This window comes from Rhipicephalus sanguineus, chromosome 3 (genome assembly GCF_013339695.2).
Source record: "Rhipicephalus sanguineus isolate Rsan-2018 chromosome 3, BIME_Rsan_1.4, whole genome shotgun sequence".
Taxonomy (NCBI): Eukaryota; Metazoa; Arthropoda; class Arachnida; order Ixodida; family Ixodidae; genus Rhipicephalus; species Rhipicephalus sanguineus.
Window position 1 is genome coordinate 82,872,709 of NC_051178.1, and position 26,363 is coordinate 82,899,071.

Sequence of the window (26,363 nt, forward strand, 5' to 3'; positions counted from 1 at the left end):
GGCCGAGTCCACAGTCTCAGCGATAGCAGGAACCATGCAGCATTGGCTTCCACGACTTCGTGCCCAAGCTGCACCAGGGAGACGCCGCGACCTGCTAGCATTGCTGGACCCGCATGTCTCGGCATTTCCCTCCTGGTCCAGGCCGGATCCCGCAGCACTTCATCGACAGGCACTCGTTAATCTGACCTGCCACGACGACAGGTACTGTGGTTTATATTTGATACCTGACCTAATGGAGGTACTGTTGACCGTACCGTCGACCACACTACTTGATATTTAGCAATTTTTGAGCGTTTAACGGAAACATATTTGGCAAAATCGACGAACCCAGCCTTGAAAGACGCGTACAAAACACGAGACACTTTGACGAACACACACGCTGGGTGTGTACGCTTCTCTGAAGGCTGCGTTCGTTGATTTTCCAAACTATGTACCAAGAGGCCCTGCACAAGACTCTTCTTGGTAAGATCTGCTAAACCCTACAAAGTGTTCATTATTCGGCAAGTCCGAAGCTTAAAAAGAAATAACGCTATGTTCCTATGAAAGGCGTGTAGTTACGTAACGGTTCACAAATTTTATCCCCATTTTTTCTTTCGTTAACGTTTCTACACCTTGATTAGTTTGCCAAACGGATTACCAAACTGAAGTGGCATACCCTTCTAGTCTCCGATTTGCTCACCACCATGTAGAGGAAGCTGCAAGGCTTCTCATTAGGTTAGGCGCTTGCGTAATTCTACCGCAGTGTCCTCGGCTCTCCGTGTAAAATGCACGTTATCATTATATAACTTACGCGAACCACGTAATGAGTTCGTTTACCTTGTACCTATGCATCGTGGATGATTGATGGATGGATAGAAAAATATTATTGACGTCAATTAGCTCGCGCTGGCTTCGTGATCAGACACAGGCCGCTCCCACGCTGAGACCTAAAGACCTGGCCTTTCGGCCGCTTCGCGAGCCTGTTAGACTCCCCGTAGCTGTTCCTCTAATGTGAGACTGTATAGAGCTCAGACCCTCCAGTCTTCGTTGTTGTCCTTGTTACTGCGTCACGCGCACCAACGCCGGAGCGTATGAAAAAGATTTTTGGTGCTGTTATATTTTTCGCATGTTGTAGGAGCAGTAAACCTCGTTAATAGCGGGTTCGGATATCTTGTTTGTTAGAGCCTTAGCGTAGTGGCCTGAGCTATCTCCAGTTTACTGTTTGGAGGGGGAGGGGACACTCTGCGTCATAGGTAGAAGCGCCGGGTTATCTGGTTGTATGAGAGGACGTGGTGCGTGCAAACTGGAACCTCACATATCCTTGCCTTGTGGCTGCACGTTTGCTCCTCGTGGTCGCGGGATCGAATTCCTGCTGCGGCAGCTACATTTTCAATGAAAATAAAAATGCTTGAGGCCCATGTACTTAGATTTAGGTGCACGTAAAAGAACACCAGGTGGTCGAAATATTCGGTGCCCTCGACCATGGCGTCCTTCATAATCATATCGTGGTTTCGGAACGTCAAACGCCAACACTTGTTATTATTGGGTTCGTAGAAGGAGAGTTTATTTTCTCAGTTGAACAGGAAACCAGATGATCGTGTTTGGTTTGACGACCTTTCCCTCGAGAATGGCCAGGGCCTCTCATTAGGCAAACGCTTGAATGACGGCCCTTGAATCGCTATGGACCCTGGATCTGTTTGGATCTAAATGTTCCAATGCGATGGCCACTTGCTCTGTAGCTTCAATTCGTGAGGTGTACGTGAAGCCGAGTTGACGACTTCACCTTTGCTGTTCAGAAGTGCCGCAGTGAAGTCTGGTCAATTGGACGTGAAAGCACCGTCGATAAAAGAGCATTATTCAGCCTCATCTTGAGCTTTCGCTAGTATGGCTCTGGCTTGCCTTCTGCCTGTATTATGAATAGGGTGAATGTTCCTTGGAACACGCATCACTGTGATATTCTTCCGCAGATATTTTGGAATATCTCAGTTGATCTGATCTATTGCCATAATTGGCATAGCAATTCGTTAAAAATGTGCCTTGCTTATCGCGTGGCGGATAGTGGAATGAACTGGGCTCTTTCTTGTACCTCGGCTATTTCCTCCGGTGTATTGTGCATCTTTAGTTACGTGAGCCTTTCAGCTTCTGTGTACATAGGTAGCTCAAGGGCTACCTTGATTACCTTTCTTAACAAAGCATTTTGTGTTTATCTCTTTCGGATCTCTGCCAGTTGTTTATGTCTGTTACGTAGGTGAAATGACATAGGTGAAATGCGTAAACTAGCCTGACAACGTTGTCTTCTCCAATCCCTTGTTGGCGGTTACTAAATCTTTTAATGAGCCTGACGGCACTGTCCACTTTTCTAGCGAAGCGTAGAAACATTTGATTATAGGAGCAGTTGGCTCCTATCATCAAGCCGCGGACCCGGATGGAGTCAACCCTAGGGATGACACTTCCGCTCCTAGTGTAGAGCGTTATGTCGGTCTCCCCAGGAGGAATGCATCCCCTGGGCCTGCGGCATCTTAAGTCTGTACAGTTCTGATTTCTCGGGCGAGCATCAGATCCCGTAAAGATAAGGTACTCTTCAGTGCCTTTGTCTGCTGGCACTTCTGGATGATCTCGAACACAGAGGCCCCGTACCATCCGTACCATCCCGTACCATCCTGGAACTTATTTCCGTTTTTTTTCTTATTTCGCGTGATAGCGGTTACGTACACCGGCGGCGGCAGACAACTACGGCGCCAGAAACGACCCTTGTTGTGATCTCATAGCAGCTTTCGCTGTAAGAGGAGGCTAGGTTGTACGATACCAAAGCTCACAAGATACATTAAACCTCTAGTCGTTTGCTCTTTGAACTACGCCCGAATACTTTAAGCCCGTAGCTTAATACCACTAAGAACACTGTAGAACAAGTAGAATAAAAGCGCTTCTGAAAAATTCCGGAACTTTCCTGCAAGTTTTCTCAATCCCTGAAAAGGAGTGAACGGAACGATTATTGAGGTACTGACTATAGCCGCGAAAATCGCGTCACGAAGGGTGGTGGACAGTCATCCCAGGCCCGTAGCCAGGATTTTTTTTTCGGGAGGGGGGGGGGGCACTTGCTGAAGGCCTAGACTATTGTTGAGAGCGGAGGCAGGGCTAAGAATTGCCCCCCCCCCCCCGACTGCTGGTCTGCGTCATGCTGTCGGTGGTGCAATCGACGGATCGGAACGTCGTCTATACATTGTTCGAGTGTAATCAGTCATTCTGGACTATGCACATGAGCGTCCAGCTTAATGCGGTGATGTCGCCGTAGTCTTTATTTTAGCGCGAAGACTTTGGTCAATTTACACTAGACTATTTGATGTTCATAAGTAATTGAGATATATAGATATCTGGCAATGGTTATTGAGGAGGGGAGAGAATCACGACCAATGGACGTGTGCAGAAGACGTGCGGACACTCAGAGGAGTTAACACACCTGCGTGTTCTCGCAAGCATAAGATTCACTAACTCGATTCGTTTGTTAGTTTACAATATATGGCCCACTCGGAAGAATGAAGCAGAGTTGTACAGTGATTTCCTGTTTGCCCATTAAAAGACCCAAACAAGACATAAATGCTATAGCCATGGTCACAAGATAACCAGAGGCCGAATGCAGAAATCTGTTTCGTAGTACGTGTTGAGGCGTTTATTGGACGGTAGTCGGCGACGACAAGAAATGGCGACAGTCAAGGCACAAACACGGACTCAGAGCGCGAGCGCGAAGAGCCAAAGGCGACGACCCGCTAGAAGGCTATAGAGAGCGCAACCCATTACTCATTAAAGGCTTCGCTACAATTTCCCCGGGTACGAAAAGGAAGCCGTCCGGCGACCTAACAGCTCGTCGCTATGAATGGGTCATAGTAGGCCTTGAGACGCTCCACGTTGACGATGTCGCGCCCTCGACGGCGCATGTCCGAAGATGGTTCGATGGGTTCGATCACGTAGTTGACCGGGGATGTGCGCTCGACGACCCGGTAGGGGCCTTCGTATTTCGGCAGTAGTTTTGTAGAGAGGCCAGTTGCAGTGGTAGGGACCGAGAGCCATACGAGCGCTCCAGGGAGGAACGTGGACTCAGAAGTGGTGGTTCCACCGCGAATGCTCTTCTGCCGCTCTTGTTCCTGCGTTGTAAACGTCTTGGCAAGCTCGCGACACTCTTCCGCAAGCCTGGCTGTGTCAGATATCGGCGCACACTCAGTTGAATCCGGCTTGTATAGGAATATCGTGTCAATGGTGTGCGACGGGTGCCTTCCGTACAATAGGAAGAAGGGTGAAAAACCAGTTGTGCTTTGAGGGGCGGTATTATAGGCGTAGGTGACGAAGGGCAGAATGGCATCCCAATTTGTGTGATCGGCGGCGACGTACATTGAGAGCATGTCGCCAAGCGTGCGGTTAAAGCGTTCGGAGAGCCCATTCGTCTGCGGGTGGTAAGCAGTAGTTTTGCGGTGAACAGCACGGCACTCTTTTAGAATGGCTTCGACGACTTCCGACAAGAAGACACGGCCTCGATCGCTGAGAAGCTCCTTGGGTGGACCGTGACGCAGTATGAATCGGTGTAGCAGGAAGGAGGCAACATCGCGCGCTGTAGCCGCTGGGAGAGCGGGGGTTTCGGCGTATCGCGTAAGGTGGTCAACAGCGACGATGGCCCAGCGGTTACCAGCCGAAGTCAGAGGGAGTGGCCCATACAAGTCGATGCCAACCCGCCCAAACGGCCGGTCAGGGCAAGGTAAAGGCTGCAGACCTGCTGGTGACTGGTGCGTTGAAGTTTTGCGGCGCTGACAATCGATGCAGGAGCGAACGAACTTCTGCACGTAGCGGTACATCCCTCGCCAGAAGTATCGTTGTCGAATGCGGTGGTAAGTTTTGGATACCCCAGAGTGCGCGCATTGTGGATCAGAGTGGAAAGACTCGCATATTTCAGAACGCAGACTGCGGGGTATCACAAGTAGTCACTGGCGGCCGTCGGCGTTGTAATTGCGTCGGTGCAGTAGGTCGTCACGAATGGTGAAATGGTGGGCTTGACGACGCAACGCGCGAGTGGTTGGTGTTGCCGACGGATCAGTGAGCAAGTCTATCAGCGAGGCGATCCATTTATCCTTGCGTTGTTCGGTAGCGATGGTGTGAACGTCGATGGAAGAAACAACATTGTTAGGTACCGAGTAGGGGGCATCGTCGTCAGGCAAGGGGGAGCGCGAGAGGGCGTCGGCGTCAGCATGCTGGCGTCCGTTGCGGTACAGCACGCGAATATCGTAGTCCTGTAGGCGAAGTGCCCAGCGGGCGAGGCGGCCTGAGGGATCCTTCAATGACGACAACCAGCATAGTGCATGATGGTCGGTGATGACATCAAATGGGCGGCCATATAAATAGGGTCGGAACTTTGTAAGGGCCCATATGATCACCAGGCATTCCTTTTCGTTGACGGTGTAATTGGTCTCGGCTTTAGTAAGCGTACGACTTGCATATGCCATGACATATTCAGGGAATCCTGGTTTGCGCTGCGCAAGGACAGCGCCAAGGCCAACACCGCTGGCGTCTGTGTGTACCTCTGTAGGGGCCGTAGGGTCGTAGTGGCGTAGTATGGGAGGCGACGTCAACAAACGACGGAGCTTTGCGAAAGCGTCGTCGCACTCCGACGACCACGAATGGAGGGGCCCGTTACTTCCGAGGAGCTTCGTCAGCGGTGATATGATAGTCGCAAAGTTTCGAATGAAGCGGCGAAAGTAGGAACACAGTCCTACGAAACTGCGCAGTTCTTTGGCGGACGTAGGTTTCGGGAACTCGGTCACGGCCCGAAGTTTGGCTGGATCGGGGAGAATTCCGTCCTTGGACACGACGTAGCCGAGTATTGTCAGCTGCCGTGCTGCAAATCGGCACTTCTTTAAATTCAGTTGGAGACCAGCGTCGCTCAAACGCGTCAACACATGCCGGAGGCGTTGAAGATGCGTGGAGAAGTCTGGAGCGAAAACGACGACGTCGTCGAGGTAGCACAAGCACGTGTGCCATTTCAGGTTGCGCAGAACAGTATCCATCATGCGCTCGAAGGTGGCGGGCGCATTACACAGCCCAAACGGCATGACGTTGAATTCGTACAAGCCGTCTGGCGTGACAAAGCGGTCTTCGGTCGAGCGTCATCAGCCATAGGTACCTGCCAGTACCCTGAGCGCAAATCGATAGAAGAAAAGAATTCGGCTCCTTGTAGGCTGTCAATCGCGTCGTCTATTCGCGGTAGTGGATACACGTCCTTACGAGTGATCCTATTGAGTTGTCGGTAGTCCACACAGAACCGCACAGAACCGTCCTTCTACGCAACAAGTACGACAGGAGACGCCCAGGGGCTGTTAGATGGTCGAATAACATCGCGTCGAAGCATGTCGTCGACTTGCTCGTTGATTACGCGGCGTTCTGTGGGAGATACGCGATATGGACGTTGCCGCAGTGGTGGTTGGGCGCCAGTGCCGATGCGATGCGTAACGGTGGACGTGCGGCCGAGAGAAGTTTGAGCAATATCGAAAGAAGCGCGAAATTCTTCCAAGAGGTCTAGAAGCTGGGAACGCTGGACCGGCGTAAGGGTGTCAGCAATGGAAGAAGCAAATACATCAGCGGGCGATGAACCAGACGTGGTGACAGAACTGAGCATGCCGGAACTGGGGCAGTGCGTGCCATCTGGTTCGTCCATAACTTGTGCGTCTTCGAGGGGTTCCACGCTGCCGAGACATTCTCCTCGCACCAACGTAACACTGTACGGAGATAGTAGATAACAAAAATTGACGTGCTGCCCTGAGTGACTTGCACGGTCGCGAAGGGCACCAGCAAGCCTTTTCTCGTGCAAACACGGTCGGATGGCGAGAGGAGGGCGATGGTGTCGGAGAGACTGGCGCAGTAGACGGACACGGCCGTTGACGAGTATGCAGGCAGTTTGGTGTCGTCTTTGACGAGTACCTTGCTCACAGACGATGGACTGTCAGCCGGCGTCAGGTCAGAGAATGGTGAGAGCTCTATTTCGGCGGAAGCGCAATGAATCACGGCGTCGTGGTGGGAGAGAAAATCCCATCCTAGGATGACGTCGTGAGAGCATTCTGGAATTATTATCAATTCGACGGCGTACAGAGCATCCTTAATCATGACGCGGGCTGTGCACACCGCTGTAGGGTGAATACTTTGGGCGCTTGCTGTACGGAGGGAGAGCCCGGGAAGTGGCGTCGTCACTTTTCGCAGTAGTCGGCTAAGTTTGGCGTCAATAACGGATACGGCGGCTCCAGTGTCAATAAGGGCAGATGCGCGCACACCGTCCACAAACACGTCTAACACGTTTGATGGGCTTCGCTGAGGGCTTTCGCAGTTCGATAGCGTCGCAGCCCTTGCCTCGTGGACTGCGACGACTAGTTTTCCTGGTCACGTGTGACCGGCCGTGGCCGCATCGGTGACAGTGATCGGCGTCGTGGTGACGGCGAACGGTGGGTAGATGAAGCTGGGCGAGACGACGGTGACATAGGCGGCGGCGAATCGTAATACGGGCGGCTTGACTGGCTGGGGATGGCTGAGGCTACACGAGGCGGCTGCACGCGATTGCAATAGCGGGCGACATGACCGGCGCAACCACACGCGAAGCAGATCGGGCGGTTGTCAGAAGTGCGCCATCGGTTCGCCGGGGTAGGTCCCATCCATGGAGCAGGACGCGGTGGACGAGGCGTCTGCTGATACGACTGCATGATGGGCTGCATCGGTGGCCTAGGTATGGCGTCGGCAAACGCAGCCGGCCCACTCGCTTCGAAGGCTTGAGGTCTGGCGACGGCTTCGGCATAAGTAAGTGGGGCAGCCATAGGAATCGCTTGGGGTGACCTGGCGCGTAACTGAGCGGCGCAGGTGCCGGAGGGGGCTGGTGGTATTCCGGCATGACCTCCGCGATTTCCTGCTGAATAGCGCGGCGTGAGGGAGCCAGCAGCGTGGTCGACGGCTGTTCAACATGCTGCGGGTGAGGGAAGGCCAGTAGGGAGAACTGGCGGGCAATTTCCTCGCGCACGAATGACTTGATCTCGGCGAGCAAGGCGGACTGATCAGAAATGGCCGACAAGCCTGCGAGATCGGCGTCGCGTGATGGAGGTCGACGGGTCAGCAGTCGCTGCCGGCGCAGCTCCTCGTAGCTTTGGCAGAGCGTGATCACCTCGGCCACAGTACGAGGGCTCTTGGCGAGCAGCATAGTGAAGGCATCGTCGTCGATGCCTTTCAGAACGTGGCGGATCTTGTCAGACTCAGGCATGGCCGCGTCAGCCTTCTTGCACATGTCCAGGACGTCTTCTATGTAGCTCGTAAAGGACTCACCGGTCTGCTGAGCTCGTTCACGTAAACGTTGTTCGGCTTGCAGTTTACGAACGGCAGGGCGGCCAAACACATCGATGATGGCGGTCTTGAAAGCAGACCACGTGGGGAACTCGGTGGTGTGGTTGTTGTACCACAGGCCCGCCACACCCGTGAGGTAGAAAACCAGGTTGCTGAGTTTGCCTGCCTCGTCCCATTTGTTTGGTACGCTCACACGCTCGTACATCGCAAGCCAGTCCTCAACATCGGTCCCATCCGCGCCGGTGAAGATAGGAGGGTCGCGGATGCGGGGGACACCGGGGCATGCGGTCGTTGTGGAAGGAGACGTTTGCTGAGCAGCGTCTTGAGGCATGGTAGTTGGTAGGGTACGGGATCTCAGCTCCAGGGGCATCGAATAGGAGCACAGCACTCTCCACCAATTTGTTGAGGCGTTTATTGGACGGTAGTCGGCGACGATAAGCAATGGCGACAGTCAAGGCACAAACACGGACTCGGAGCGCGAGCGCGAAGAGCCAAAGGCGACGACCCTCTAGAAGGCTATAGAGAGCGCAACCCATTACTCATTAAAGGCTTCGCTACATACGGACTATTTCATATTTGTCGGCCGCCTTCTCTAATGATATGTCGAGCTTGAGGGCTTGCTGAAATTTTCTCATACAAATATTTCAGCGTAACATACATTTTTCATGCGTTTAAGTGTGCTACAAGATACATCCCAATTCCACCTAGCACTTTCATATACATATATTGGCCGGCATATGTATCTACACGATAGTGTAAGCCATACTAGAATTGACTTTCTGAGGGGTTGGATTTGATTTCGCACTTTCAACATGTACTATAAGCGAATAAATAAAAGGATAGCAAATACATAGCTACTTCAAGGGTGCAACATTTTGGTTAGCTCGTGCTGTTTGCAAGAACAAGCGAAATTGAGTTATACATACGAGACATTCACAAAAATAACATTTAAAAACCAAACTGTGCAGGCCGAACACAGTCTATCTGAAACGGATATTGTGTGAATAGGAAAAATATTCACTGTGTTGAACTGACCATATGTGGATCACTCCGAAACATAGCTTATCGTGCCTGCCCGGCAAGGAGGCAGACACAATTTCAGCACTACACCCGCTCTATCGTGTATAATCCTGTCTTTGCAACCTCTCCGGCTGCTATCACACTGTATTCATTGTAAGCCCCTACTACTGCAAGAAAGCACTAAATAAATGCGCCAAATTTTTTGCGCAATAGGGAAATGAACGCGTTTTCTAGATATAGAAATATTACGTAAGGATTTATTAAAGAACTGCCAACGCGTCGCGTAAGGTATAATTATTATCTAGGGAAGAGAAGTTTGAATCGGGTATCTCGGGAGGTTTGAAATGCCACTTGCACTTCTCTGCAGTTCACCATCACGACGAGACCGCGAATCCTGGTTCGCTAAGCATGTGGTGGTGTTCGACCTGGAGCTCCCACCACCAGTGACTATCGGCCGTGGCAGTGTTTGACGTAGGCGGCCTTTCTCCTCTGTACTCATCATTGCCGCGAACCTGTCCAAGCCACCGAGACAGCGCCACCAGCAAGCCTATCGACGTTCTCGGAGGCCACAGTGGAGAGCGCACAGACAAGCGCGGTCAAGGTGCCTCTGAACGTGAGCCGCAGCGGAGACTTCACGCCCCTTCGGCGATTGGGCTTCAAGCGGGAAGGCCTCCAAGACTTTCACAACGCAAGGACGCGTGCCCGAGACGCTGTCACCCGCCCCTACAGTGCCGACACTCTCTGGCACGGCTTCACTGTGACATATTGTGATACGAATTACTTAGCCCCAATTCTAATACTGGTGGCCTATTAGTGCGCTATTTTTGCGTTTTCTCCGATTTCTGCGTTTAGTGACGCTTTTTGAAATGTGCTTTCATACAATAATTGACGCGCATTGTTATCGCCATTTTCAGTTTTCCTATTTCTACGTGATATATTCTGAATTCTTCTGTTCGGTAAGCCGAAGAGTTCTGGAAGGTTTGCTTGCGAGTGACATTCCGTATAGTGATTTTTCAAACATGCATAATAAAAAGTCAATCCATGTCTTACAGGAAACTCTGACGTATAGATTTTGTTGTATGCCTAATAAAAGCAATCATAAAACATTTTGGATTTTTTAAATTTTATTCATAGAGCTTTTGCGCACACTTATTCCATCATTATCGTACTTTTATTATTCCTATATATTAATAAGATACACGTTATTACCACTTTGATTATTACTTCATTTCGTTACCTGAAAAGTTCAATTAGATTTGCCGAACATTTCTGGGAGGTTTGCCTGCTGTGGACGTTAGTTCGCTTGGCGACCATCTAAGCAAACGTCACCAAATGTCGGGCGTTATCTTAGTCTTAGAAGGCAACTTGCTAAAGATTGCGGGCGTCCAATGGTAACGCGGAGAACCCGCCGATGAACAACAGAACATTTGGAATTTCCTGACAGTTACCTGATTCACACAGAACTCTGAAGTCTTTTGATGTGTATTCATTCAATCGGCTTCTGTATGGATGATTGGAGGTTATGTACCATTTTTACGGATGTACAATGAACTAGAATAAATATGACATGGCGATTCAGCATACACAATGGAATCTGTTAGGAAAATAGCCGTACCGATTCTGCTAAATAAATGTTACACAAATAAATGCTATGCGTAAGCTTCTTCACCCATGGTCACGTTTTGGTGTGTCATTTGTTAAGCGTTTCAGATCAGTTTTCATCGCATATCTTTATGCCTAAATAACATTTCGTAAACGTTTACTTTTAATGATTGCATCGGAGGAACCAACTCGCTGGGCGTGAGGCAGCAAAATTGTGCGAACACAGGCTACTGTGTAAAAATAGAACTTAATACTCAACCTGACGACAGCTGCTGGTGAGTTCGGAAGGCACATTCGCTTGAATTCAGATAGCCACAATGGTTCAGATAAGCGTTGGTGAGGTCTCAGTTGTATTTGTTGGCTAATCCAATGCGTTTTGGCCGCATTCATCCATCCATCAATTCGCACAGCCGCCTAGGTCCTGGGGCTCTCATAGCAGCCTCTAACAGATTAACACGAATGTCGTGTGGACATATGAATTTGTGTGTTCCACATGAGTGATGACGTGATGGTTCTATTAACTGCCCTTAAAACTGTGGTACATTCCAGGCATTGTGGGAATCGATTTCATGCCAAGCAGTCGGTGACTAGCTGCGCTTGCCGCATTTTTTTTTTAGTTTGAACCAAGGCCTAAGAAATGGATCGACGTCTTTGTTCACTTTAAGTAGTTGTCCGCCTATTTTGGAAATGAGTATATCGAAGTTTGCATCTTTCGAAAATTGCCTTCTTCATGGGTAGGCTTTTTGAACTCGATGGCTACAGTTCGTCAATTGCAATGTGTGCCACAAAGTAAACTTTTCACATATGTTCAATCATAGCAGCTCAGCAGGTTGACTGTAGCAAGAGACGTCCGCCGAACATGGGTATTTCAGTTTTGAACAAGTTCTCTTTTCCCAGGAAAGCTTATATAACATGGCAGTTCTTGGAAAAGTATTCAGTGTAAATGCGCAATTGTTATCACAGCGAAGCTGCGAATGGGTAGGCAAAACCACATCCATTCGTCCAATGTAGGCAGGAGCTTTTAAACCGTATCTGCCACAGAAATTGGGCAAGCCACACTACTCACCGCGGGTCAACTATGTTAAGAAGAGCAGATGCGAATCTGGAGCGAGGGCAAAAAAAAAGGGTAAAGCTTGGACTATGCCGCGCAAATCTTGAAACAACAAAACTGAACGATTCCGAAGACTAATCTGGTTGCTTGTAGGTTGTTTCTAGGCCTTAGCTTGGTGGTTATAGGTTGTTTCTACGTTGATTCTCAGCGCAGTGACGTTTGACTTAAACAGCAGACAGTCACAGACGCGACACGGTTGTCCAAACTCCAGAGACAAACTCGCGCTGAAACCAAGCATTCACACCTCTCATTGATCTCCGGGCACATCGTCGTTGGTGTGGGCCTTCAATTGTTTCGGGGTCTTCTCGCAGGCGCCGTTACCTTTCCCGTTCCCTAGTATTCTCTCGTATGAACTCGTGGTCTTCGGATCGCCGCCGTCGCGTCGCAGCCATCAGTTGGGCTAACTGTTGCCTTCTTTTTTAGTGGACCAGTGGTGAGTATAATGGCATTTGTCAATATCTGTAACACACACCTGTTTATGACCATAGTTTTTTGGATCGACTCACAAGAAACGATTTGCTAAACAGCTTCGCTGTTAAAATAATAAAAGAGAAAGAGAGGAGTGCGATTGGCTGCGCTGTCAGTGACGTCGTTCTGTCCGTCGAGCTCCCGAGCAACAGGCAGCTTACGAAGAACAGTGACAATAAAAGTTCAGGAGTACTTGCCCTATCGGGAAAAGGGGGGTGAACGAAGCTTGGCGCGTGAGTGCCCGAGCTACAACTTTTCTTTTTCTTTCCTTCTTTCTTTCCTTTTTTCTTCCTTTCCTTCTTTCCTTCTTTCTTTCTACCACATTGTGTAATGCTCATCCTCAAATGTTTCCTCCTTCCATGCCGTCCAAGATCAAGAAGGGAGCCGACGATAGTGGCAAGGGCTACACCCCTCTGCTTTCGAGTTTCTCTCTTTCCAGGCAGAAATTACCAACAGCAACAGACGCGCCACCGCTGGACATGACGTCATCACTAACCCCATAAAATTAACACGCCAGGGATGACATGGCGCCTTTGACAAAGATAGGTCCCCTATCGAAACGTCGGCCAGCCTGATCTGAGGCACTTTCTCCTGTTTTGAAACCTATATTCTTCCATGCCGGTAATTTGGCCTTCACCCTCGTACTTAGCAGCGCAACAACTCTTCTGCTACAGGCAACAACGACGGTCGTGCATGAAACAATAGAATGCAGCAGTGGATGGCAACAATGGAATGTGGCAACGTGAAATGACAAGTCGATCGAGAGATCATCAGATAATGGCAAACGGCGCATACAAATGCTCATGTGACCGGCGCAGGTTCGAGGACCGCCTTTGCTTGATCTCGCGGGCGTCCGGTTTTTCGCGTTCGACGCCACCACTGAAATATGCGAGTTATAAAAGCTTCGATTACAAATCGCTGCACAAGCTCTCTGTGCATGTGATTAACAAGCGAAGCTGGAACACGTGGCCCCAGTGTTCCACCGGCACACTGTGCGGTAAGTGAAATAACCAATGTCATATACCCAAGCCGAACGCGTGTAACCTTATTAAGAAACAGAAATTTTATTGAACGATCGAGATTAATCCAGTGATGATTACCAGAACCACACGTTTCAGCTTCGTTGGTCAACCACCTGTACAAACAGCTCAGGAGCCTTTTTTATTACAACATCTTTAGCTAAATTTTTAGTGTCTTTGCTTGCCACGTCTAACGTCGTAGCTCCTACATCGGCCGTTTCCATATTGATCGGCCCTGGCTGCCTAATTGTTCCCCTTGTTACAGCGAGAAATCCCTGGCATGATCAGCAGTTTGATAAGCTCCTATCAAAGTGTGATCAAAATGTTGCCAATCCTAAAACAGCCGGGATGTTTACTTCGGTGTCCTGAGCAACGAAAATGCTTTCATTAAACCTCAACAATGCCTTAGCCCTCTTCATTCTTTCACGGTATACGGAACGTTTTAAAAGCGTCACCCAGCATTATTCAATTTTCACGTAGACTAGCGGTATGTACGCGCGATAACGTATGTCATTTATCTTTCTCTATATGCCGGAGTCCCGTGTGTGGTGTCGCATGTCCAGCGCGCCTTACATGCCACGTGTCACGCAAAGCGAGGACACTAGAGCCTCAATGGTGTCTCTTTTTTTCATTATTAACGAAAAGATCCAAAGCGCGGAGATCACAGACAAAGACACGTCCAGTCAAGAAACGACAACACCCTTTGAAGGCGCCATGCATGTGCCGAGACCATCAGGTGCGTTTCACGGTGCCAGGCTGCGGTACGCGCCCCCGTGCTCGAGCACAGGCCTGTGAAAGCAGCCTGCAAGAGGACAGCGGTATATCAAGATGTTATTTTTTGGGCATTTCAATATTTCAGCACAGAGTATTAGCTTACCCTTAAGAAATAACGCTCTTCTTTAATCCCAGAATAAGGCGAATATTTGCTTTCCTGGCTGCTTAGTAGTTACGAGACAGATGCTACTCCGAATGCGACAAAAGCTCCCGATTGAACACCAGGTATGATAACCGTAAGTTCCGTCATCACTAATGTAAGCTGACATAGCCTGTCCACCAATAAGCCATTAGTGAATAGTGCACATGAAAAGGCAGTTGTGCATCGTGCAGAGTTTCGTACCTAAACTATTAGAGGGAGCTGTGGTGTGTCCGTCGCTCAAACATCACGCTAAATATTTTCATGCACTCGCAGTTATTTTCAAATCAGCGTTACCATAATCATTGAAGCACATTCGAAAAATTGTTGTGTTTATGCTCGATTACGTTTGGTAACATGACCAAATGGTCCTAAAGCCGTTTCAAGGCTAACACGAAGTTCAGGCAAACCCACGTACTACAGCATCATTCCAGTGAAAACTGGGGAACCCTCTTGTTTGATCCTCGCACATACACAAGCCTGTTGGGGGCTGTTCTATCGAGTGAGCCATTTGTATAAATAAATGAAAAATATCCCTTTCGAGTGTGACCAGGGATTCGAAGCTGCGACTGCTCGCTCCGTTGCACGATGAGTTTAGCTGCTCGGCCACCAGGCATACATCCTATAGCATAATAACGGCGAGCTATTTATATACACCATTTACCGCTGCTGATACGCACATCAAGAGGTTCTTCAGCGGCTTGACTATCACCCGCGAGATGTCGCAAAGGGCCCACGTGCGCGCTTTTAAACGGCATCGCCCCGCCGTGTGGCCGTGCTTCGTTGCGCCGCATGCATGAATATAGGAGCCGCAGGGCGTCCGCACTTTGGCTTTCCTTGCGGCACACTTTAAGAGTCCACCGAGATGCGAAGCCAGGCTAGCGATTGGGAAGACGATACGAACACGGTCCAATTGCGTTATCGGGTTCTACTCTTGAAAGTGTAGCTCAGGCGTCCTCCAAGATTTTTTTATGGTAGCTGTTAAACGTTTCTACTGTGCGGCATTGCCTCTAAAATAGAGAAAAATATACCTCTAAATGCACGATATCACACGAATGCACACTTCCATTAGTGTTTATACATATAAATAAAGCCGCGTCGAAAAAAAAGCAAGCTTATTTTTTGAGCTTACTTGGCTTTAAAGAACCATATTTGCCCCACAAATTTCAATTCTACTGAAACGTCGCTCGCTGCACTGCAATCTTAAGAATTTGTACTTAGAACACACTATCCTAGCGCCTTCATTTCGCTTCGTTATACATACTATTTTAGCTTAAAGCAAGTATGAAAGGAGAAATCGTTACACGCCTCCTCAGACGCGAAAATTGACCGTCGGCGACTTCAACACAAGTGATGCAAAAATCATCACGCGATGACGTCACCATGACGTCGCAGAGCGCCAAAACTTTCTACGTCATTGTGACATGTATATAACGTCGGATGATTACGCCATCACATGCAATTCTCGCTTAGTCAAAGGTGGCCCGATCCAGGGGCAGTGCGATATCCACAGGGTGCCTTATTCTTTCGCCCAAGACCGCTCGAGATCGACAGCCATAGTCATCTTGTTGTTCTCAGACAATTATTGATCCTCCGCCGCTCCCACGGATAGCTTTCTGCACCTAACGTGGTGTTGCACTGCCTCCAAAATCGGAGGCATTGCAAGCTTTCACACCTCACCTGGTTTTGCGTTGCCTCGGTGATCGGCCCACCGTTGACCTAGCGACGATGTCGCAGGTCAACGGTGGGCCGATCAAGTTATTCGAGATCGGTGGACGGATCAAGTGATAACGTCAAGTTGTTTGCGGTCATGTCATGTCGCGATTGTGATGTAAAAAAATTGCGGATCTGTGACGTCATGATGACGCCATATGGTGTCGTCATCACGCGATTATCTTTCGCATCACTCGTGTTGATGTTGATGGCGCCGGCACCTTCTGTCAATTTTCTAATTTGGTGAGGCATCTAAGGCTTTCGCCGGTAAACCAGGTGAAGCACAGAAACCTTGCAAAGCCTGCAATCCTGGAGGCAGTGCAAAACCACGTCCGTTGAAGACAGGTTTCGGAGGCGGAGTAGTACACCGAGTGAGAAGAAAAAAAGAATGGCTTTCGCCGTCATGTAGCCTTTAGCGAAAACATATAGGAACACTATGTGTTCTTTTTTTAATATTGCCTGCGGAAAACCTACTTAACGAAGCCCCGATTGCTTCACTCGCCCCAAGAGAAGAATTCTCGAAATATAATTAGTCTTTGCTTTCTTCGTACAACGAAGCAAGCCTTCTCATTCAAGACATTGATAATGTGGCAAGGGGATAGCTCAAGTTCAAGAGATATACTACCCATTACCAATTATGCATACTTTAAACGTTAAAAGATTTTCATTTCAGGGCCCCACGGTGACATATATTGCCCCTGAAGTCCTGTGAAACAAACTTTCTTTACGCAATAAAGAATTCCTATTACGTCGGATATCGTCCAAAGCCTCTACTTGAATTTGATCAAAGGTCGTAATTACCTGCAGCTGAGAGCACCACCGGCCATTTTTAAGGCAGCGGCACCAGCTTCCGAAGCATGTCAAAATTGTTGTCGTCATACACGTCCAAAATCCTCGCATTGGGTTTTCCTTTTTCCTCAGTTGACAGTAAGGCCTCCGTTTCCTTGCTGGCGGCTTCAGTGATTTCGACGGAGCTCTCCGTTTCCCTGCTGGCGGCTTCAGTGGTTTCGCTGGAGCTGGCTTCCTCGCTGGCCGTTTGCGAGGACGACTCCACATCAGCACTACTCTCCTTTTCGGTTGATTCTGTCGACTTGTGATCTTCGGTTTGAGTAATTTCGGTTGCTGTAGATTCGTCTGTCCCCTTAGAGTGTTCTGTCGCATTCCCAGGCACGTCACTTTGGTCTGCAGTGGAATTATCAAAGTCTGGTACCGATGCCGGCGTCAGTGTCGGTGGATCAGGTGGTTCTGTAACTTCCCCCGGCACCGTGTCTGGATACTGGTCGGTTGCCTCAGTTATTTCGGTGTTTTCGCCCGGATACCACGGCACAGTCCATGGAAATGGCGCAACTGTGCCTTGTGCACGAGGCCTAGCGGTGACGGAGAAAAAGGGCGGTTTCCTGAGCGTGAAACCTTTGGTTGACCTCCGTCGGGCGAAGTGCATTTCGAACTCGTATTTCTCCGGCAGCTGCGTTTCTTCCCGCAGACGCAGACCGGGTTCGTTCCTCACGATGTAGCTTTCTTCGTCAAAGCCGGCCTGGCTCTCTGATGTGCGGTTGAGCAGCGTGGCCACGAGAGCAGAGGATGCCGCCAGGCAGAAGATGGCGAGCGCCAGCACCCAGTAGCCAGCAGTCTTCTTGTCCAAACCAGCTGGAAGTCTCGTAAACGGCATCGTCGATTGCTTTGCGGCGTTTACGATCAAGGACCGCGCACTGGACGAGCTGAGAAAGCTGCCACTTCGCCGATGGCTCATCCTGCTGCTGCTGCGCCTGTCATTGGCAATCAAACAGTGACATAATGCAGCACACTGAATTGAGGCGCTTAAAACTCTAGACATAGGCATACACTGAGAAATTGGCATTCACTTAGCGTTGAAAATCGCAGGAGGTTGGAGGCTTGTAGTGGTAAGCAGCGGTGTCACAATAAACGTGGCTGCGACAATGTTCGGAGAAGGGCACTGCCGTGAACTTTTTGCATGCCACGTGCCCATTTCGGAACATTAGCCCCACCACATTCATTTTTTCGCCGCTGCCAATCTCGTAGCCTATGACATACAATTCAAGGCGAATATTTGGAGCCGACAGATCGCCAACCTCCTATTGGGTGATTCCACGTAAGATCGAACAATCGATGGCTCGTCGACCTCTCAAATTTATTTCAAAGTTTTATATATTATTGCCTGATGAGTGGAAAGAAGAGATCCGCAATTTGTTTTGCCGCCAAAAATTTTTTTGAAGCACAGGAAATCAATAATGACGAAGAGGTGGAGTAGAGCGCTCATCCGCTCTGCTGTTTTGGCTAATTTTTGTTATGCATTGCACAAAATAAAGTTAGGTAGCTGAGATTTCTTTAACTAGATATATGCATGTTTTTGCTTCTTCTCAGGTATTTTTAGTTTTGATGTGTAGTGTAGATGTTTTTATAAAAAACCTCGAAATTGGCCCAGGAGACGTTATTTTCTTTACTTTGTAGGTCTTTATCTCAAAAAATCCTTGTAGCAGAGCGACAAAAATTGCGCATTTCCTTCTTCGCATGCTTATCTACCAGACTGACGAATCTTATATTTATATAACCTTTCAATAAAGAGATATGATCGGGCTAAGTTAAAGAAAACACCGGACAATGAAAAATCTGACGACAATTAAAAAAAAACCCATTTTTCATATTTCTTAAACTTTGTCCACTTATTGTCCTCCACATCAGCTTTCATAATCATTGAAAACATGTTGCATAATGTCGTTGCACTAATAGAGGAGATACTTTGAACTTTGAATCTAAGGGCGCGGTCACAACGGGCCATCACAACGGGCGGCTCGTATACCCTTCTACGCGCTGCGCTCTCAACGCGAAGTGACTATGCGGAGAGCATCGCTCCCTAGAGCCGCCGTATTAACGCGATAGCGTTAGAGAGCTCGACTCGCAGAAATTCCGGTGTCGGCGTCGCCGACACCGTCGCCGTCGTTTGCGTGGCAAGCAGACGTCCAACCACAAAGCCACGATGTTACTTGCATCTGCTTCGGAAAAAAACAGTTCGGAAAAAAACACTACATAAATGCAATGTAGTGGAAGGAGTCTCCTTAACGCATTTTTTTCGGCAGGTGTCACGGCGAAAAGGAGCCCATTCGACGATTTGTAGGCGCATTGGCGAGGCCATCAAACTACGTTTTTTGCGCGACGAAAAAGGCCGGGATAGTGCAGCCATCACCGCTAAAGACACACACCATTTTTCCAACAGCTCCAAAAATGGACAACTATGTCCATCTAGCAGAAAACATATCAAGCCAACGCCTGCTTTCTAGAGGAGGCGTTGATCAAGCAAACACCAAACGCTAGATAATGTGCTGCCATCTGTGAGGCATTGTGGGAAATATGTCTCGACTCTTGCACAGGGAAGGGCTTTAGATCGAGAACCTGTACCATTACTATAGATATATCGCGCACGAGCGGGTGAGTCTGTGTGCGTGTGTATGTAACAATACACAATAATAAGTATGCACTTAGTGGTTGAAGTGCGCACTAGGGGCCGGATTTCGCTATCGCGTTCAAATCTTAAAGGCGAAGCTTAAGGGTCCCCCAAATTTTCTCTTGCACAAGCGTTTTGTAGTTACGCGAGATTGGATACAAAATAGTTAGCTGCCAGCCTCACTTCGTGTAACACTATAATTTGTTGCTATTGCATTGGTTGCTTCGCCTTTGCGGTGAAACTGTGACTATTTTCTTTAACAGTTTTTTTCTCTTTAAGGAGACTTTTCTATACTATCGCCGTCAGTTATGGCAGATCTGCTCCCTTGTATTTTTATCGAGCGAGATGAGCTAGCCCTGCAGAATACTGCAATAATACAAAGAGGAAGGCGGGGTAGGACTGAAGCATCTTAATGATATGATGAGTGCATGGACTGATAGCATCGTTCGCTCCCCTTGACCGGCAGCCCCCGACCATAAGAAGCCTAACGAAATATTTGTGATGCAAAGTGAGAATCAAGAAAAACGCAAGAGAGTATACGACGCCAGACTTTAAACCAGTTTCAGTTTGGGCCATAAATATTTAAGCTAAGCAGCATCTCGCCCAACGTAATATTCCACTGAAGCCATAAGTAGGTTCCCCCTGCGAGCGATGGAAAATTTCGTCCTCAATAAGAAGTCCATTTTAGGCTTATCAGGTTTACATACTGGCGTATGCTTACCTCGATGACCTTGAGCGGGAACGGGAGTGGTATGACGGCGACCCCGACCTGGAGCTGGAACGGGACCGTGATCCAGACCGTGAGCCGGACCAGGATCGGGTCATTGGAAGAGGTGACAGACCGCGGCCCCATGGTCGTGCCACCATGGTCACGGGCCTATTAGAAGCAAATGGCGACGTGCCGGAGGACGCCGTCACAGGCTGCACCTCCGATCTGGAGTAGGCTGGAGGCGGCGAAAGCGCCGCGGATGGCACTTGGACGACGGTTGTGCTGCCTGGTGTCAGTAGCATCCTCTTGGACATGAACCGGCGGTTGGGCGAGCGCACTGGCGACGCGGACGCGCTGAAAGGACGCGATGCGTTGGCGTATCGGGGCCCCTGTGGCGACCCGTAGGAAGAGTACATGATGCGATGCTCAACGTTGCTTCGGTGTTCCTCCAAAATTGCTTGTTCTGGCTCCTCTCGAGCAAGCAGATTTGGTTGGTTGGTTGGTTCCTCAGTACTTTGGCTCAACCCACTGCGGGGGATAGGCCATGAAGCGGACGGTGCTTTGCTTAGGAAACTAATTCACTTCGTGAAGGAAAAAGCTGAAATGAAATGTTTAGCCTTTACATTTAAACTCGCAAGATTTAAAGAAGAGAAAAAAGAAAAAAAAAACGCCTATATAGAAACAACAACAAGAACAATAAAAAAAAAATATATATATATATACAGTTGCATATAAGACAACTGAGGCTACACTCAACATTCAATTCTTTTGGATTTTCGTAAAAAATTAGAGACAGCGTTGAAAACGCTCCTGTGGCTAAAACCAAATATGGTTGCCCCAAATGAAAGAATCACCGGAAGTGACAAATTCAAGCCCAACTTCCGCAGGGGTTCTTCTGATAGTCTTTTTCTTTGTGTTTTAAATCTTCGGCACGTCAAAAAGAAGTGCTCCAGAGATTCCCTCTCATTACAGTGGAGGCATAACGGTGACTGAGCCAGACCCGACCTGTGAAGGTAAAAGTTCAGTGGTGGGACTCGGCAGCGTAGCCTTGTAATTTGTATTTCTTCCTTCCTAGATGAACACCATCTGCTCTTCCAAAGAAACTTTAGCTGTGGGAAATCTGATGAAAACAAAGGAGATTTATCGAAGTTATTGGCCGTGGTACGCTTTTCAAATCTCGCTGCTGTGACATACGCTGACGTGGGCAATACAGACAAAATAGGGCCATCATGGGATGATATTGCCAGTGCATCCGCATATTCATTGAGTGCTAGCCCTCTATGGCCTGGTACCCACACTAATCGAACCAGCCGTACATGCCTGGGAATCATCGAATAGAACGTCTGTATGGTACTCGATAAATTAGGTGCACTTAACGCAGAACAGACAGAGAGGCAGTCTGTTAGTACAACCACTGCTGATAGACACTGGGGCAATTTACTCAATGCTAGGACTATTGCCAGCAATTCAGCCTGGTAAATAGGGGTGAAGTCCGGTAACCGAATCGAGAATGACCAGTCTAGAGAGAATGATACAATTCCCACACCTGCCTTCTCTTCACAAACGGACGCATCAGTCGCTATCACAGTGTTAGTTTCTAAAGTGGCCAGATGATCTTCCAAAATGCAATTTAGATATTTATATGGTAAATTTTTCGCATTCTTGGGATATATATCATCAAATTCAATCCTAATTGTTTCTACAGTGCTGAGTATCTGTACTTCCCAGAGGTGAACTTTTAATGGGTCCAAAAGTCTCTGTGTAAAAATGACCTGGGGGCAACGTAATCTAGACCATTGGTGGTTAAAAAATGAGGCTTGCTGGTTAATGAAGACATACTGTGACCTCCTCTGTGGAGAAGCATAGATTTTTAGGAATGTACGTACTGTTAAAATATGAAATCTTTTGATAAGAGACGGCAGGCGTGATTCTTCGTATAGAATATTGTTTGCAACAAATTTTGGTAGCCCCAGACATGATCGTAATGATTCACGTTCTAACAAAACCAATGGTCGAACTTTATAAGCCGGAGAGCCAGAAAACAAAATGCAGCCGAATTCTAGAATTGGTCGAATGTACATGCAATAAATCATGACGAGCACGTCTCTGCGCAAACCGGCACGTTTATTGCTGAGCCTACGCAGCATCCCTACTGCGCGTGCTCCCTTAGTAGCCATGTTTTCTATATGGGGTCTCCAGTCAAGTTTGTCGGTGTAGGTTACTCCTAAATACCTAATTGACTCGACCTGAGGTATCACGGCTTGTCGGTAAAGTAATGAAATTTGCACTGGTACATTTTGTGCGAAAACAACAATTGCACTTTTATTAATATTTAGCGATAAATTAATACCCTCTAGCCACGTTTCCAGGCTATTCATATATTTCTGCAGGGTTTGGTAAAGAGTGTGAATGTCTGCTGACGTAGCGAAAAATGCGATATCATCGGCATACACATACACCTGCACGTTCTGCTGTATGGGAATAGAACATAGTAGAATATTAAATAATAAGGGTGATAACACTGAACCCTGCTTGAGGCCTCTCGTTTGCTTATATTTTGAAGAACTGACACCAGATTGCGAGCAATAAAATTCTCTATCCCTCAAGAAAGCATAGACTCATGCCACAAAGTATTCTGGCAGTCCTAAGTTCTGAAGCGAATTTATCAGTTTCACATGCTCCACACTGTCATAGGCTTTGGTGATATCTAAGGTTACTAAAGCTGAATATTGTTTCTGATATCGAGCAAGCTGTATTCTACTTTCTAGATCAACATGTGCACACCAAATGGAACAACCACGCCTGAAACCAATTTGACATGGGCTCAGTGTCGTTTTTTCTGACATCCAGCGATCTACCCGGCTATGTAAAATTCTCTCGACGAGTTTTACTAGATTTGATGTGAGTGCTATAGGCCTGATATTATCTAAGGTAAACCCCGCGCCTTGCTTTTTTAATAACGGAATAACTTTTGCAACTCTCCAATCAGCTGGGATCCAAGAATTTCTAATTGAGTGATTCACAATTTCGAGTAGGCCAAGGGGGTATATCTTATGTACTGCTTTTATTACCGACGTCGTGATACCATCAGGACCTGGAGCGGAATTAGGAAGCGTTCTTACCACATTTACTAGCTCAGCAGCTGTGACCTCCTCAAAATCCTCACCCCTCTTAGGGGTCTGGGGTTGGTATAAGAGAACAGTCGTAAAGCGACTCTCTAGGCCCTGAGCGATGTCTTCGAGAAAGGACTTCAGTTCACTTGGTGTTGATACTACAGATTCTACGGTTTTCAGTACTGGAAGAACTTTCTTGGTTCTCAGAAAGCGAAATAGTGCTTTTCTGTTTGCTGTCTTTGAGAGAAACTCAGAACGTTCACTGTCAAATTTGTCCTTCGCAATGGCAACGGTTCTTTTAAAACTCGCGGCGGCATACTTATAGTCACTCCAGTTGCGAGGGCACTGGTTGAAAAGTAATTTTTTCCATGCAGCTTTTCTTAGTCTATACGCCCGCGAACAGTCCGCATTCCACCAAGGGTTGGTCGAAGCGCTTTTGGAGCTGTGTATAGTGAATTTGGACTTATTCAACGATTCTTTTAGGATGCCACTTAATCTGATAGCGTCTGGTTCCCTATCATCTGCTCGGTTAGATATAGCCGCTCGTAGTAATTTTCCAAATGTACTGAAATTTACATGCGTAACCGATGGTCGAATCATGGAAGTTACTGGGCATACTATCTCAAAAAATATAGGCATATGGTCGCTACTTGTGCCAGAATTAATAGCAGACCATGTTGAGATGGACAAATTAACACTAGAAAAAGTCAGGTCAAGCACAGAATAAGACTGATTATACACAAACGTGGGAGTTCTGGTGTTGATACACATCAAGTTATTCTTATTAGCCCAATCCGACAGACGCTTCCCATTCAAGTCAGTTTTAAAACCCCACGAAATATGGTGAGAAGCAGATGTCCGCGTTATTGTCTTTTTCACCGTCGAATCAGGAGCGGCTCGTGCTGCCGCCCCACTATGCTGAAACCGCGCGTACTTTAAACTAGAATTACCGGCCGACACTTCGCAACTTATGATACATGTGTACGTGGTGTCGATGACAGCGGTTACCGTTAAAAGAAGCGTGCACAATGAAAACGGCATCAATATAAAATACCATGGGGTATACCAGTTTATTAATTCCGAAATTGTTTCTTTGCGAAACAATGATCGCACACAATAACACACTGAGTATGTGTACTACTGCAAAGTAATATAATTTTGGCTTTAGTAGAAAGTAGTAATTAAACAAACTAAATAATTAAACCAGGTAATGCCTCAGAAGTCGTCTTGCACTACAACGAAAACGCGTAGAAGTGGCTACGAAGATGGGCGCTTAGGTTCGCTTCTCACATGAATGGCTTTCTGTGGATAAGTTGGAGTACAGTTCCATTTCTGTTTCAAGCAGCAAAAAGAGATGACAACGAAGAGGTAATGGCGCAGAAACAATTGAACATCAAAAATTACAGAAATCAGCGCTTACCAGCTACACTTGCAGAGTGTTGGCAGTGAGCGATCGTCTTTCGTTCCGTTTTTTTTTCTTTGCGACATAGACTTCCCCATAAGCCATAAAACATGTGTGTATACGTATATCAGATGCGTGCTGTAAGACTGGTGTTGCGTGTGCAGTGAACCAGTGTCTTGTGGAAGTTTCAGCAATGTCTCGTGTAATCTGTAAACATTCACATAGGCATCATGAACGTCCAGGCGTTGTGACAAGATTTTTAGCGTACATTTTTGTATGGCAGTGAAACGCGCCTACTTACTCTGCGCTCAACGGAGTCTTTCAAACCGCTTTCGTAGGGAAGAACTTGATTGACGAAAATTGCGGACTGACATGGACGCCGTCGTTTCTCTTGTACGTCTGGGATTTTTCCACTCAGCAAAGAAGAATATCCGCCGAAATATATACCAGCACTAACTCACTTTATACCTTCATTACGTAATGCGAGCCAATAGGAAGCCTACAGTACGTAGCAAGGATTAGAGACCACTAGCAACCGATAGCCGAATGTTAGCTAATATTCTACAGAACTGGCCAACGATAACCCCTTTACAGTCACCAAAGCTCAATAAAAGCGCACACTAGCCCACACAAGCCAAAACTTAGCCACCCCTATTCTGCACAAACAAGAACTATTCAGTAGTTAATCGACGTTAGGTATCTCTGGAGAGCACCAACCGGTAGTTCGCCTACGAATGTTGTTATGAGAGTCAGTGAAGGATATACCGTGGCATGCATGACGCGTCATTTACGCTATGTAATGATAGCTAAAGAAGTTAACTCAATTGCATCTTGTCGTTCGTGCCCTTCACGCCATGTGATATATCACATGTATGCCACGTGTGTCATGTGATGCCATACATGTGATGACGTGTCGTTCATCACCACACGTTCGTCAATCACGCATGCGCAGTCTGGTATATGTCGTGTCAATGAAACAACCACTGCGGTTCACGATAGATGCAGTAGGCCATTTGTAACATTTAGGCTATGATAATATCAGATGCATGTCAGGCCATTCATGTCATGACCTATCATGATTCGTGTCTGCTTGAAAGTTATGTCATGTCATGCAAGATGCCATAGTGGATTGCACCGGAAATGTCGACCACCTGGGGTTCTTTTACGTGCATTTAAGTCTAAATCGACGGGCCTGTAGCATTTTGCCTCCATCAAAGTGCAGCCGCCACGGCTAGGATTCTATACTGCAAACTCAGGGTCAGCAGTCATGCGCCAACTATAACCACTAGACCACCACGGCGGGTACATAGATAGATAGATAGATAGATAGATAGATAGATAGATAGATAGATAGATAGATAGATAGATAGATAGATAGATAGATAGATAGATAGATAGATAGATAGATAGATAGATAGATAGATAGATAGATAGATAGATAGATAGATAGATAGATAGATAGATAGATAGATAGATAGATAGATAGATAGATAGATAGA